This window comes from Canis lupus, chromosome 18 (assembly GCF_048164855.1).
Source record: "Canis lupus baileyi chromosome 18, mCanLup2.hap1, whole genome shotgun sequence".
Lineage (NCBI taxonomy): Eukaryota > Metazoa > Chordata > Mammalia > Carnivora > Canidae > Canis > Canis lupus.
Window position 1 is genome coordinate 7,574,611 of NC_132855.1, and position 15,538 is coordinate 7,590,148.

General features: G+C 39.3%; 1 long non-coding RNA gene across 3 annotated transcripts in view; it reads right to left on the bottom strand.

Moving 5' to 3' along the window:
* LOC140609435 (uncharacterized) overlaps positions 1–15,538 on the bottom strand; it is a 60,703-nt gene that overhangs the window by 1,616 nt on the left and 43,549 nt on the right. For 2 of the 3 annotated variants that reach the window (XR_012011269.1, XR_012011267.1), the window contains exons 5-8: positions 8,924–9,012; positions 5,149–5,280; positions 2,824–2,997; positions 766–847 (exon numbers count right to left, since the gene is read on the bottom strand). This is a non-coding gene — a long non-coding RNA (uncharacterized lncRNA). The remainder of the gene's footprint in view (positions 1–765; positions 848–2,823; positions 2,998–5,148; positions 5,281–8,923; positions 9,013–15,538) is intronic. The other variant, XR_012011268.1, reaches the window with a different exon arrangement.

Sequence of the window (15,538 nt, forward strand, 5' to 3'; positions counted from 1 at the left end):
GTCATTAGCAATTAGTCCAGTCCCTCATTGTACTGTATGACCCAAATGTCTCCCGGAGAGGTGCTGCTCGGGTTTGCAGGCTTCCATTCAACCTTATAAGATTCCCAAAGCAGAAGTGGCTTCAGCCTTTCAGATACTTGGCATAATTAAATTAAGAGATGATATCAACTCTTGCTATGAGCCTTTTGATGAGGCAATGCAATATAGGATTTTCCTCACTGAATAATCCATTTGTTCATTCTTCTACCCTTATATTCTTCCTTCTGTACATGTATATCTAAGTGGGTTATTTTTTAAAGACTTTATTTATTTATTTATTTATTTATTTATTTATTTATTATGAGAGACGCAGAGAGAGGCAGAGACACAGGCAGAGGGAGAAGCAGGCTCCCTGAGGGGAGCCTGATGCGGGACTCGATCACAGGCCCCTGGGATCACGCCCTGAGCTGAAGGCAGACCCTCAACCACTGAGCTACCCAGAAGTCCCTATAACTAAGTGTTTTCGCCTTTGGAAGGGATGTTAGGTGCAGCCGCTGTGCCAGTCCAGATTGCAGTAGCAATACTAGCCTGGCAAGTACCTCTTGCTCAGCCCGCTTCTGTTCACATAGAGTGAGCACAGAACTAGTGGACTATGGTGACCACTGGATGATGTAGCCGCTTTGACTGTCAACCCAGGTTTGCCAGGTGGGATAAAGGCACAATATACCTCATCAGGCCTTAGGAATTCTGACAGAAGCTTTAAAAGGTAGAGTTCCAGTTTCTTACTTAGGGATCATCCTTCGTCCCAGCACCCACAGTGACAGCCCTGTTACTACTGCATCTCGTTGGAAAAGGGAAAGTTGAGGTGCTGTGGGGGAAAATGAGAAAAGTATAGTCATCCCAATACCCTCCCCCCAGGGGAAGGATTGTACGGTCACACTAGTATCCTCCCCCACCTCCCCTTCCTCAGATCCTCTGGAACAGCTGTGGAATCTATCTCCCGGGGATCCTCTTCCAGCCCTCCCTCATAGTGAGTGTGAGCACACACTTGGGAATGTGTGTAAGCCTGCCCTTCATGTCTTTAGTTCCACTTCGGTTTGGGAACCTGCCATTAAAGAGGCCAAGCAAATAACAAATATTTCAGTTATCCTTTCTAATCCTCTATCAAACCATTACTTGAAGGATGACATTTTTTTAAGCCTGTCGTTGGACATTTATGGGCTGTAAAGTGTGCTGCTTGGTCTGAAGAAATGTGACTCAGTCCAAAATGGTGCAGTATTTTCTGTTCCAGTCCCTCTATATATTAATCTGATGATTTGCATCTACCACCAGGTAGCCCAGTTCAGAATAGGTGTCTGTTCCTGTCAGGGTCCATTTGTAGCCTCCAGGGACTATTGGCATTAGTATGACTGGACGCTTAAGTGCTGGGCTCTCCCTGGAGCATCTGTACCATCATCATTTGTGGTCTCTGTCTTGCTGTGAGACAGAACAATTCTTATTGGCATTTTGTGCCTCAGCAGGTATCTAGATTCAGTCCATCTATGCATTGCTGAACGTCCCCAAAGTCCATCATTTTATAAACCCAGGTAAGTACCTCAAGGGAGCACACTGGAATATCTGCTTCCTGGTTCCCATCACCTGCCTATCTCAGAAGGCATTCTTCTGTTGGGCACCTCCATGGCCTACCTAAATGCATCCCTTACATTCCCAGTGTCAGAAAGAGTCTCATCCCACCAGAGGAAGGAGCTGAAAATAGATCAGCAGTTTTTTGGGAGACTTGATGTGTCCTGTGTCACACTCTTAAAGGTCCCCTAAGCAACACTTATAATGCACCTGTGATGATAAATTTTACTCTCTATGGATTACATAAAAGTGTAGCAAGGTGGTTCTCAAACTTCATCAAAATCATGTGCACAGATTCTGATTTAGTAGGTCTGCCGTGCAAACAGAATCTGCAAGTCTAAGTTCCCAGGGGATGCTGATGATGCTGGGCTGCAGACCACTCTCTGAGAACCATTATAGCACATGGTTTTAGAAATCATCTATTTATGTCTCTTTCCCTGCTGGAAGGCAAGATTTTCAATTGCAGGAACAGTTTTATTCATCAAGATGCTCCCATGAACTAACAGAGCATTTAAGAAGAAATAAATATTTGTTGATTTAATGAATGGTAATGTTTCTTGCATTATGCTACTTATATTTATACTGCTTCTATTGGTAAAATCACATGCATATTTGAGGATGGCAATATGACTTTATTTTTCATACATGAAGTGTTGGTCTCTTATTATTAGTATAAATATTAATAATAGGACATTATTTTATTATACTTTAATAATTTCAACATGATACATTGCTAATAGTCTTTGCAAAAACGTTTTTGCTAAATCACTAGATATATGTGTGTGTGTGTATGTGTGTGCTTGTGCTGGGATTAGAATACTATTTTTCTTTTATTATACGTGAATTGACGATATAAAATTGTTACATGAAATATTTGGCAGCTGTATACCTTGCAGGCAAAATTAATGAAAAAGAAAAATTTATAGAATCTAGGCTAATTTGAAAGTGTGATGAAACATGTCCTCACAAATTAAAGTTTGGAGAATGGTAGGAAGTACAAAAATGCATTGATAGTCTTTCTGAAGATTTCCCCCCATTCTCTCTTCTGCTCATTAATTGTTAAATTAATATTCATTTGGATTCTGGTTGGCCTCTTTAATGCCAGGTTCCCAAACTCAAGTGGAACTAAAGGCAAACTACCTTAATTTTCCCTCTTTTACATCACTCTTAAAGTTTTTAGACTAGCACTACTAATTCTAAGAAATTAGCAAACCAACTTACCCTGGGCCATGATTCAGTCCAATCTCATTAGCTAAGTGAGGCCCAACCTCAGTGTTGCTCATCTTACTTTGAATATGTAATTAAGACGGCCAGTGAAGGCAAAACTGTGGTTGAAGGTAAAGCAGAACTTCCGTGTGCAATAATCAGAAACTCCGGCAACCAGGATTATTTAACCTTACAAAACAGAATTTAAGTAAATAAAATCAAAATTTAATTAAATAAAAAATTGAATAAAATCATGAAAGGTGTAGCAAAAGCTGATAAGTCTCTCTCCACCCCCCTTTTTTCAGGAGACTCCAGGACTCATGACCCTGAGCTCAAGACCTGAGCCCAAGACATGAGCTGAGATCAAGAATCCGATGCCTAGCTGACTGAGCCACACAGGAGTCCCGGATTAGTCTCTCGTTTGAACCAATTCAGCAACATATTGCAAATAGTCACTGGAGGATATTAATGGTCCATACATTTAAAACCAATAAAAAGATACATATGTATCAATATAGCACAAAATCAAACTATGAAATTCTTAACCACTGAACATTTAGTGTTCAAGTCTATGGTTAGATTTTTAAAATTATTTTAAAAATTATTTTTAGTTTGAAGTAAAAACTCACAACAGATTGAAAACTAAGATTTAAAGGGTATGTGTTAAGTTTTGTCTACTCCAAAGAACTAGTTACTAAACTGAAGATATTACGACTTTTTGATAATTTTACCTAAGGTGGAAAAACCCATCATTACTGATAGATAAAAACAATGTGAAATGTGAAATATCCTGGGTATGTCCTATTTGAGGACAGGTTTACCAAAAAAGTCAAAACAAAAACCCTTGATATTACAAAATATTTTTTTTCATTCTTGCTGGGTCTCCAATATTTAGACCTGATGTCACTAGGTAATTACAACATTGGAAAATGAAAACCATACCAGAATTGGGAAGGTGTTTTGCAATCTGGTCCTAGTCAAAACTGTGAAGTAGGTGCAGTTTTTCTTTGGGGCTAGCCCACTTCCCTTTGGTGTCTAATACAGTAGTCTCATTCTGTTTCAGGGTTTCCCACTTATGGAACAGGCTTCCAAATCCTACAGGGACCAGATCTCTAATAGGTGATGATTTGCTAATCCTGTGAAGTAAACTGTGCTGATGTGTGCAGTTCCTACCAATTGGATAGGGTGCTGGAGACTATGCCCTCCTAACTCAGCTAGTGAAAACTGCAGTCTCCGAGGATTGTAGGAGCCCTTGGGGGCGACTTTCCACACGGTGCAGTGATCTCGCCCAAGTACCTCTTCAGTAATGGTTCAGCAATGGGAAGTCTCCTACTTCACCAGGTGGAGCATTTTCAGATGTTAAACAGTTCTGTTTTATATTAAGCCAAAACCAAGAAGGATTAGGGTGTCAGAGGAAAGAACATTAACTTCGGAGAAGGTCCAAGGCCAAATTCCAGCATCACCATTCACTATCTGTATGAATCTGAGTGTGTGTGTGTGTGTGTAACTTCTTGGAACTCAATGCTCTGATAAAAAGGAATAAAAGAAAAAATATCGAAAGAATCATAACAATATTAAGTATTTGTAAAACAGCATACAGTTCTGGGTAAATAGTGAAAATTCAATACATATTAATTTTATCTTTTCTCTTATTATTCCTTGTCTAGTTCTTCCTATGTGAAACATAGATTTGTTCTGTTCCTTTTATTTTGTGACAACTTTCCAAATATCTAAACCTACGTGTCATGCTTCTCCTTGGATCTTGTGGTGCAGTCCAGAAAGTCCTTTGCTATTCTTTATATGGCATCTTCCTCCAACCCTTCACTATCTTATTTCTTTTGTGTAAGTGCATTCTATTTTATAAACATCTTTATAGAATTATGATGCCTATAATTTGGGATGATTCTGTTAAAAGATGAGTTAAGTAGAATAATTTTTGAATTATTAACTTGTTTTCTGTTCACGACATCATCTTATCTTCTCAGTCCCTTTGCTGAGCTTTGTAGCACCTTATCATTATCAGAAATATTTTCAGGCAGCCTGAGTGGCTCAGCAGTTTAGCACCTGCCTTCAGCCCAGGGCGTGATGATCCTGGAGTCCTGGGATCGAGTTCCATATCGGGCTCCCTGCATGGAGCCTGCTCCTCCCTCTGCCTGTGTCTCTGTCTCTCTCTCTGTCTCCCAAGAATACATAAATAAATTCTTTTTTTTAAAAAAAGGAAATATTTTCTTCATTAGTTAGCTAATTAATTAATTCAACAAATACATGTGTGCTTATTATTTCTCTCTCCTATTTGAATGTAAGTCTCATGATGGCAGGGCTCTAGTCTGCCTTCCTTACCCTTATCCACCATTGAGGGAATTCTTCTCCAACTGCCAGCTCTGATCAACAAACACAAGAGAAATTTCCCACATCCTCGAATGCCAGAGGAAAGTATAGCTATGGCCACGTGTTGTTTTTGTGAAATGGAGACTGAAAAACAAAACAGAACAAAAACATGTAGAAAAGTACTTTCTAATTTAATGAGGTCACTGTTCAAGGTATTAAGGGGATGATTGAGTATATAACAGTCTATGAGAATTTAAAATATCAGTTAAAATATTTTTGGTATTTGTTATTTTAAAATCAGGCTTAAAAATTGCAAAATGACTTAAAAATGACTTCAGTGAAAATCTATTCTTCTGTTACACATAGAAATAAAACTTCCCGATCAAATATTAGTCGTACATTAAAACAATGTGTAGAATAAAAAAAAAAACCCAAAGAAGTGGCTCTAAAGTATTGATTAAAGAAAATATATTCTTGGCAGGAATCATCTGACCATGATTTCCATGTTTGCGAATGAAATGGGTTAATGGGGAAAGGAAATAAAAGGTGAACTTTTAATTTAAAAAATTACATCAAAGTTTTATAGGCTAAGGACTAGTTTAGTCCAGGGGTAGCCAAGTCAAATTGTCTAAAGGTTTTTGGAGGAAATGGAGTTGAGAAACTCAGCCCATCCCAGGGCAAATGGGGAGGGCACACTCCATGTAGGTGGCATAGGCACTGCTTGGTGTCAGGGTACTGTGCCAAGGAATATAGGCTTGATGTTGCCCGGTCTTCTGACTTTTAAAGAGAGGCTATAAATCCATATTTTTACCTTAACCTCTTAATACTTAAACACTGGCAAAATATATCAAATGTAAAATAAATCACTGTATTCTCCCCAGTGTTCAAAATATGGAAACTACAACAACAATGAACTATAATTATGCATCAGATTGGCAGGAAAAAACACCTAAAATTGGTAAATTTTAGAGTTTGAGAGCACAGAGAAAACTATGCAGTGTCATCACATTGTTGCTGAAAGTGCAAAGAATAAAAGTTTTCAGAAGCTGAGTGGTAGGTGTCAACATTTAGAAAACAAGTTTATATGCATATATAGTATGTACATGTACATATACTATGTCTACACATATACACAGAATGATGTATGTATATACGTATTACACCATATGTAGCACGCATATGTATGTGTGTATAGTATACACTCTTAGACTAAGATTCTAGGAATTTATTTCAGAGAAAGACGCGATTGTATGTATAGCAGTCATAGTACTAGAAGGTCACTTTCAGATTTACAATAGCAAAAGAAAAGTGACATTTGTTGAGTAGTTAAGGAATTCAGTAAATGTGTTGCATCTAAATTATGAAATGTCGGACAACAGCTGAAAAAAAATGTGGAAGATTTATGAGCAAAGTGTAATATAATTATTAAAAAACAATATTGGAAGAATGGGTATAGTATAGTTATGAATACATGAAAATGATATTTCTGTGTGTGCACTTCAATGTATGTTCAATATATAAAGGGGTTAAAATAGAAGAGTGGGCATAGTACAATTGAGTTTTCAAAAAATATTTCTATGTGTATGTGTGTTAGTTCTTAGCAACGGGACTGGAAGGGCATACAACAAAATCTTAACATATGTTGTCCTTCAGATGGGAACTCAGAATGGGGAAGTGAGAGGTGACTTTGATCTTTTATATCTCTTGCTTAAATATTTTTCAGTGGGGATATATTCATGAATTGTTACATAAATAAAAGGAATAGATAAGATAAAACGAAATGAAGCCAGTAAAATGGAGTTTTTATAGTGATGAAAAACAAAGCATTACCTGTTGGTTAAAAATAATAATTACTGACATGAAAGCTATGCTATTAAATACAGAGCTCTATATTGGAATGATTATTTCTAAAGGTTTGTTTGTGTATTAATTTGAGAGAGAGGGAGAGAGAGCACTGGGGGAGGGCAGAGGGAAACCCAAGTGGACTCTGACTCGATCTCAGTCTGAGATCACAACCCAAACGGAAACCGACTTGGATGCTTAACCGACTCCATGACCCAGGTGCCTCTATATTGAAATGATTTAAAATACAGGCTCCCTTCTCTGTCTGGGCTCAAATCTAAGAGTTAGCTGTGTGACTTTGCCCAAGATTTGTGTATATAACAAATCCCTACTATTGCATCTTACAAATAGTAATAGGTAATGGAGGTAAGTAAGATGCTTAGTGTAGTTTCTGGTACACTGAGTAAATTTTCTGAAAGTATTAGCCATTATTCTTCTTATTCTTGGAAATTAAAATTGTGAAACCAAATTAAGAGGATTTGCTCTAGCCATGTCTAGACACATTTTTAATGATATATTTTTAATCAAAATTCATGTTATTTTGGGATCCCTGGGTGGCGCAGCAGTTTAGCGCCTGCCTTTGGCCCAGGGCGCGATCCTGGAGTCCTGGGATCGAGTCCCACGTCAGGCTCCCTGCATGGAGCCTGCTTCTCCCTCTGCCTGTGTCTCTGCCTCTCTCTCTCTCTCTCTGTGTGTGACTATCATAAATAAATAAAAATTAAAAAAAACTTTAAAAAAATTCATGTTATTTTGTAGCAGGTCAACAATGGTGCCAGCTCTATGGCTATGTGAAAATTATATATTCAAGATGATGTGTTTGTGGAATTCCCCCTTTTCCTTATAGCAGCTGTCTTAGTATTAGGTAGTTCTCTACATTACAGGCAAAATCTAGGAGTGAAGCATATAGCCTGTTTTGGAGACTACTGACTTTGCAGCAGAAGAAATTTCATCAGTTGCTTCCATGCATTTTTATAGACATGCAACCTATTACCTCTAATAATGCAGCTCTAGAGAGAGGTCACTGGCCATTGAAACCAATACTCACTATTGGTTTTCTTGTCAGCTTTATGAGGGAAACAGATGACACCCAAACTGAAGCCTAAGGGTCCATCACCTGGGTATCCTAACAAACATTAGGTGGAAGAGCTCAAGGATGTATTTTGTGGGTACAACATTTCCATCACTCCTGGAAAAGCAACTGCTGAAAGACCATTTTGGCTGAACATAATCAGAAAACCAAATATGAACCTATTTTTGATTCAGGAAAGAAAACCACAAGTGATGACAGATACTGGAAAAAGAGATCGGCAAAGCAAGTGAAACAGAAGGGACTCCAGAGAAGATCTAGAGCTCTTTGGCTGTACGGTAACTTAAAAGACTTAACAACCAAAATTTATTAAAATAAACATTGCTTTTGTTTACACAAAAATTTATTTCTGTCTTAACGTTCTAATATTGTAAAAGTCATTCTCACTGGCAGTTAAAAATACCTGTTTACTATCGCCACTCCTGATTAAAGAAAACATCATTCAGTTAGAATTAAAGGAAATGTGTCTGCATTCACATGTCATTTTTCTTACTGTGGTTTCCCTGGCCATTATTTTGTTTTTTTTGGCCATTATTTTGAAACTTATTTTTTTTTATTGGTAAATGTAAAGCCTTTTAATTAACTAATTAATTAACTAAGTTTGGAAGTAGGAAAGCACGAGTCTTTCTCAGATATGCTAGATTCTGATCCGGGGAATATACCCAAATTGACCTGATTTTCTTTTTTCAGGATGTTGAAGAAATTGGAAATGCATGCCTCTGGAAGAGGCACAAATAGAACACCTGCTAAGCCCTTGTTTTCTTCTAATCAGTAGTTTCTGATGGAGAAAATTACATACACACACAATATGTAGGTATTATGTATTGAAAGTATTCAAGATAATGTATTTTCACTTACCCGTATTGAATTTAGTTCTCGTATTTTTTAGTTGCTTGAAGTACAGGCAAGTTTATTACCTTGAGATAGTTTTGTCTTTCTTTTAGATTCTACAAAAGCAAAAACTTATTTGGAACAATACTGATGATTCCATTAAAAACCTTGCCATTCAATAGTATTGTTTTATATTTGTTACGATTATCCATTTAATAACTATTTATATAACTGCTGCAGTGTCTTGCAGTCTCTGATATAGTATCTTGATCACACTCAACATTCAATAAACGTTTGCTGAATGATAATCACAAGGGACTGTGGTACATAAAAACTGTGGTTTTGTGCTATGATGTCACTTTCATTTTTCTTTTTTTTTTAATTTAAAAGATTTTATTTGTTTATTCATGAGACACACACAGAGAGAGAGGCAGACATAGGCAGAGAGAGAAGCAGGCTCCATGCAGGGAGCCCGATGTGGGACTCGATCCCGGGTCTCCAGGATCACGCCCTGGGCCGAAGGCAGGTGCTCAACTGCTGAGCCACCCAGGGATCCCTAATTTTCATTTTTCATGCGATTTTTGTAACAGACACCTATTGCTAGACTATCACTTCCCTCAGTCGACAAAACTGAAACAACCCTGTGTTCTGCTAGTCCCTGTCTACCTTCCTACACAAATAAACACTATTTGTCAGGTCTGAATTAAGGACCCACATTTTCAAGGAAATTCGGGGTCGTGAAGAATGACATAGGTGCTCTGGCAAGAGAGGCTTCTCCCCACCCACACCTGTAAATCTCCCCTGTAATACACTTCTTTTCAAGCTGGAAAATGAGATTGAATGGAAGAGCCTGGGACCTCGAACTTGGAGTTCATCATCCCGCCTAGGACAACCTGGTACATTCCTTAAGCTACCAGGATAGGGAATGAGGCCGTCGTCGTATGACTTACTTCCAAATCCTGGGCCTCGGGGAGCTTTATAAATGAAAATGAACCCCTAGGATGCCTGTTGGAAGCCAGAGCTATGCACAGAGCATCCGTATAATGTGCTCTGTGTGGCTGGCATTGCTAAACAGACAAGCTGTCATATTCTGTACTAGCTGAACATTCCAGCGCTTTTCCTCTGTCAGCCAAGGTAGAGGACATGGCAGTAGTCAAACCTTGAGGTGACAAAACCTACAGCAGTGTGGTGAGCCCTGTATTACAGAGGGAGTTCACAGGCGTGGGTGGGGAGAAGCGCCTCCTGCCCCAGCACCTGTGTCATACTCCAGAAGCATCCTTGGACCCAGAACAGCACTACTGAAATAAAGGCACACTCTGTAATGACAGGGACTGACTCTCCGTAGAACCAGATCCTACATACACGCACACACAACTCTCTAGAAAGGGCTGTCTTAAATATTCCTAAATAATTTTTTTTAAAAAAAATGAGTATTTCTAACACCGCCATCATTTAGTGGAAAAAACCGAGTAACATATTTTGAAATCCAACAAATAATGTTACCATGAGTTTATTAAACAGGCTACGTGAATACATTTGGACTTGCTAAAAAGGAATAGTAGGAAGTTTTATTTATTTAGAAAAAAATCGTAGTCTTCCGTGCTTAATTCTAAAAAGGGAGCAAATAATTTGTTTTTGATTTTTGTAAGTTATAGGCAAAGAAAGAAAGAATGATAGGCCTTAGATGGCCTGTGGATGGGTTTAATGATACAATCTATGAATTATGGCTATTTGGTGCCACCTAGTGGCAGAGGGCTTTTAAAATCCGTTTAAGTTAACCTCAGCTTTTAGAACATTTGTAACGAAAAATAATTTATGGATGGCTGGATTGTCATCGATGGGATATAAAAATTAAGACAAAATTTATTTGGCAATCCTAGACATTAACTAAGATCGCCTCTTGCTCTCAACACTGGAGAGACTTTGGTTTGACTGATAAAAAGTGCTTTATGAGTAAAAGATATCTAGGGTTGACAGTGTTTAACTCTATTTATTTTTATTTTTATTTTTATTTTTTGTTGGGTAGGCTTGTTGGTTTCAAAAGTCAAGGATATATAGCTAGGATTTGCATAAAATTAGAGATGCTAGACCATCCAGAATTAATTATCATTAATTGTGATATTACCAACGTAATTTTAAAAGATATAATCATGCCATTTTGTGGGCAAAGTGGAACCTTATAGCATACAGAAGGCTTGAAAGTGCCAGATAAATTTTTTTTTTCAGATTTCAGGAATGATGGAGATTTCGATTTTAGTGGTCATATCAACATAGCCTCCTAACCAAGCCACTTTTTTATGGAGAATCTATTCTACTAACAGCATCCAGAAGGAGTAGATGCAGATTCTTGGGGTCTAGTTGATTGGACCCGAATGGACACTGGGAAGAAATTGAAATATTCTGATTCTCCCTTGTGATCATTCATTCTGGGAGCACAGGGGAGCTTAATCAAATGAACAAAGGTAAGGCTTTAATGTGAAGAGTCATGACAAGCCAAAGATGAGGCCAATACAGTGGAACATTAAAGCCATTTTCAAGTTACAGAATCCACATAGAAACAGAATAAGCCAGTCTTTAGAGAAAGCAGAATAGTAGGGCTACATGCAGGGAAAATCGATCATGAGGGACCGTATATATTAGAAGAGAAAAGAGGGATCTTAATTTTTGAGTTCAGTTCCAGCCTTCCTGTGCCCAAGCTTCCACCCTTTAAAAAAATTGTTTTTGGTCCTTTCTTGTCTCTGATAATACCTTCAAATAACTTCCTTCTTACTTGACCTAGGAGTTTTTGATCCTTTCAACCAAATGATCCCACACTATAAAGTTTGGTGAAATGTACTTCATCAGATTGGGAATGACGTCTTTCCTAAAACGTCCATGAATATCAGATGCCACCAGGAAATTATAGAATATTTGAGTGAAATTCTAATTCTACACTGAATTTATACATCTTTAACTGTGGTTTTGATAATATTTTAAGACGTGTACTGTCCTCCTGTATTTTCTTTTTCCTTCCTACCATTCACCAAGTGCCTACCTTGTTGCCTCATAGGAGAGGTATGGGGTGAATGTACCACTGTTGTTGGCTTGGGTTTCCAGAAGCCCTAGACTGGGATGTGTTTGTAAGGGGGTATGGGGTTAGGGTTTTATGAAACATGACGTGTGAAAGACTTTTCTAATCTAGAAAAATGTTACTACTGAAAGTGGAGAAGAAAGAGGCTTGTAGGTCATCCCCTGAAGACAGAAGGGGCAGGCTGTTCAGTCCTGCTTTTTTGAAAGCTGTACTGTGGGAAGGGATGGGTCAGGGTGATAGGACTCCAGGACGAAAGAGCTGTATGGTAATAGTCTAGGCAGAGGTGGCCACATGCAGCCAAGAAAGTCTTCCTGCCTCCATTATACCTCAAAAGAACCAGCAAAGGGCTCTGGGATGTGCAGAGCCATGTGGCCGAGCCAAAAGCCCTGTGCTGATGACAAGGGCCAAATGGACCCCTTCCTGGCCGCCTTGCTCCTGTGTAAGAACCTAGGACTGTTCTCCCACGCTGGATTGGTTCCAGGAAGGGCTGAGGTAATATCTTCAAGATTTAAGCAGAATGGGGGCTAGGAGCTAGAAATGAAGTCGTTCTGCAAAACAATAATTCTTGGATTCTTCGGTGCATGAGCCGAGATTCCACAAAACAATTCTAAAATACAAAGTTACTCTCTTCCTATTTCACATTGACCAACATCTACTTTAATTTTGCAAACATGTTAGGGGGTATCTCCAAACACTAGCTGCTTTAACACCAACCAAGTGTTGATTAAACACATACCAATTCCCGGATTGCATCCCAGATGTGCCACTTTCCCAGAGTCGGGGCTCAGGGGGAAATTGTTTAAAGGAAGTGCCCCAGACTTTCTGGATTCTAACCAGCCTGGGAACCAACAGTCTTGCTGAGTGTCGCCTTTCACTCCGTGGTTAAGACAGTCTTTACTATTGAAGCCTCTTTTGGTTAAGTACAGTTCATTTGGAGCACTTTTCATACAAGAGAAGAAAAATTATTTTCAACGAATTTACTTTAAAATCACTGTGTAAACCATGCATTCATAATCCCAGTTATTACAGGTAACGGTTATATGGCTACATGGACTTCTTGACATAAAATACTTTCTGAACTAGAGAAAAACCATTTGAGACATGAAGCAGAGCAGATGTAGATTTCTCCTCAATGGTGAGCTTTTCCTTCCAGCCCATCACTGACCTTGTTCCAACCTTGAGATTTGAATGCCAGGAAAGAGCATTGGGTGTTATTTGTGGTTCCGGCACCTCCTACCGCTTACCTTTGAGTGTTGTGGGTAAGAATTGGACGGCACGGATGATTTGAGGGCTACTACAGGATCAAGCATATCTTTGATACATTTTTTTTTCCCCAGAAGGGCACGTTAGGAAAAGAAAGATGGAGAAAGGAGATAAACTAGCAAAACTATTGGCTCATGGAATATAAACTAAAAGTAGAACATGAGAACTCTTTTTAGGGCCAAGGGACTGGAGTGGGTGGGTCCTAATATGAGTCACCACCCTGGCAGGGTGGGTGGTTGCTGTTGGCAGTGATCTCAGAGTGCCCCCCTCACAGCCCAGGCACAACCAAGACTGACTTAATACAGAACACGGGTAGCAGATGGGGACAGAGTTCAGTCTTTCGAAGTTTTGCTTATAATCACAGGGTCTGGGTCTTCTCACTCTGTATTTATAATATCTATAAGGTATCCCATGAAAGTCTACTGAATGAAACGGAATATAGGAGCCCCCAGGAGAGCTCATTTTATTGAGAATCCAGTCGTTACTTAGGCACTTGAGATACAGAGATGAAAAATCTAGTTTCTGTCCTCAAAACGAACATCACTCAAAGCCTCCCATCTAACTTTATGTATATCGTGCCAGAGTGATTGGCAAGGTACAACGAAAGACCACTAAGCCAACTTGAGGGTTTTGGGAAAGTCTTTGGATAAGGCGGCAAAGAGAAGTGAGTGTTGGCATTGATCTGGAAGAGAATGGGAGATGCACCTACACAAGGCATCTATAGGACATGGGTCCTATAGGCAGTGTGGAATTCTGACCCTGACTGGGTGAGGGACACTCAAGCCAGTGCAGGTGACAAACGAGGGCTCAAAGCACGGGTAATAAAAATGCGAAGATGGATCTAAGAAGAATTGAGAAGGCAAAACTTGTAGACTTTAGTTGGTTGGGTATTGGGGGGAGGGAGGTCTCTTAGGATGTCTCCTGATTCTGCCTTAGAGAGACAGGAAGTACCTAAGGCAAGAGGGAGATTTCAGGCAAAGACAAGGAGGCATCTTAGATAAATTTCGTGCAAGGTGTCTAAGGGACATTTATTTGCCTACAAGAGCAAGGAACTGGATACAGAGGTCTAAAGTTCTAAGTAGATGTCGGCCTCAGACACATATTTGGAGATTTTAAGCATAGGTAAAAAACATGAGAGAGGATGGATTTGTTCAAAGAAGTTTAGAATGAGGACAGCAGTGGCTAAAGGGGCAATGCCTCAGTTTACAGCAAAGTAGTTGCAGGCTGAGAGGTCCCACACTTGCCTGCAAGGGTAACTCATGATTCTCTTGGGCGCTGTTGGGTGACATGGTCTTGGTCTGTACTTGGTCATGGTCTGCCTGCTTCTCCTGAACTCACTGGCCCCCCACGCACCCTCAGGTTTCCTGTACTGGTCTAGACTTTCTAGACTCCTAGACTGAGTCTTGGCTTGTTTGGCTCCATGGCACTAATTCTCTACCTGTCCAAACACTGGCTTCAGTCTGTTGACTTTCTAGAAGTGGTTGGAATTCCCACCCAGGCTTCCCTGACAAACACAGGGAAGGACACATGGTGGAATGTATTGTTTTGTAAACTTTTTTTTTTTTTTTTAATTAGTAGGGTCAGTGATTCAAATGAGCTCTAATAGGTGAGACATGAATCAGGGCTGTTGTTATTAAAGCCAAGCGAATGTCCCAGAATGATGCTTTCTTAGGTGCCCCCTTATCCCTGCAGCAGCATCTTAAGCATCTCCTCAGAACTGTTAGAGGGTAAACAGAAAGCACTTTCTGAAAACAAGGGTTTAAACTCTGATTCTGTAGCTCAAAGGTTATTTGTCTTTGGACAGATTGCTCAGTTTTTCTGAGCCTTATATTCCTGGGCTATAAAATATAATTATTACGTGGGCTTGTTAGCATCAGATGAGATAATGTGTCAGTGCACAACTCAAAAGGGCATGGGAGTCTCAATAAATGTTCATTTTTCCTCCTTTCACCATATCTAGGCCCCAGTTGGACAATTTATAGAATCAAAATAAAATCATGGAGTCTTATAGTGGGAAAGGGTGGAGAGTTTTCTAGGCTAACCTCCCCGGGGAGCTCTGGCCAAAATGTCCACATCAGGTGGCCAGTTAGTAACTGCCCGAGGATTACAGAGACTGGGAGCGTTGTGCTCATGCGTGATGGATTCTGTTTTACCAATGTAGCCTCAGACTGAGGCCAATATCTGACCCGTTATCCTGAATTTCATTTTTCAGAACAATACATGTAATGACAGTTACTCAAAATTTAAAGCCAGATCACCAAGTGCTGTGTACATTGTAATACCATTTTGGTTAAAAGTCATAGAAGTAG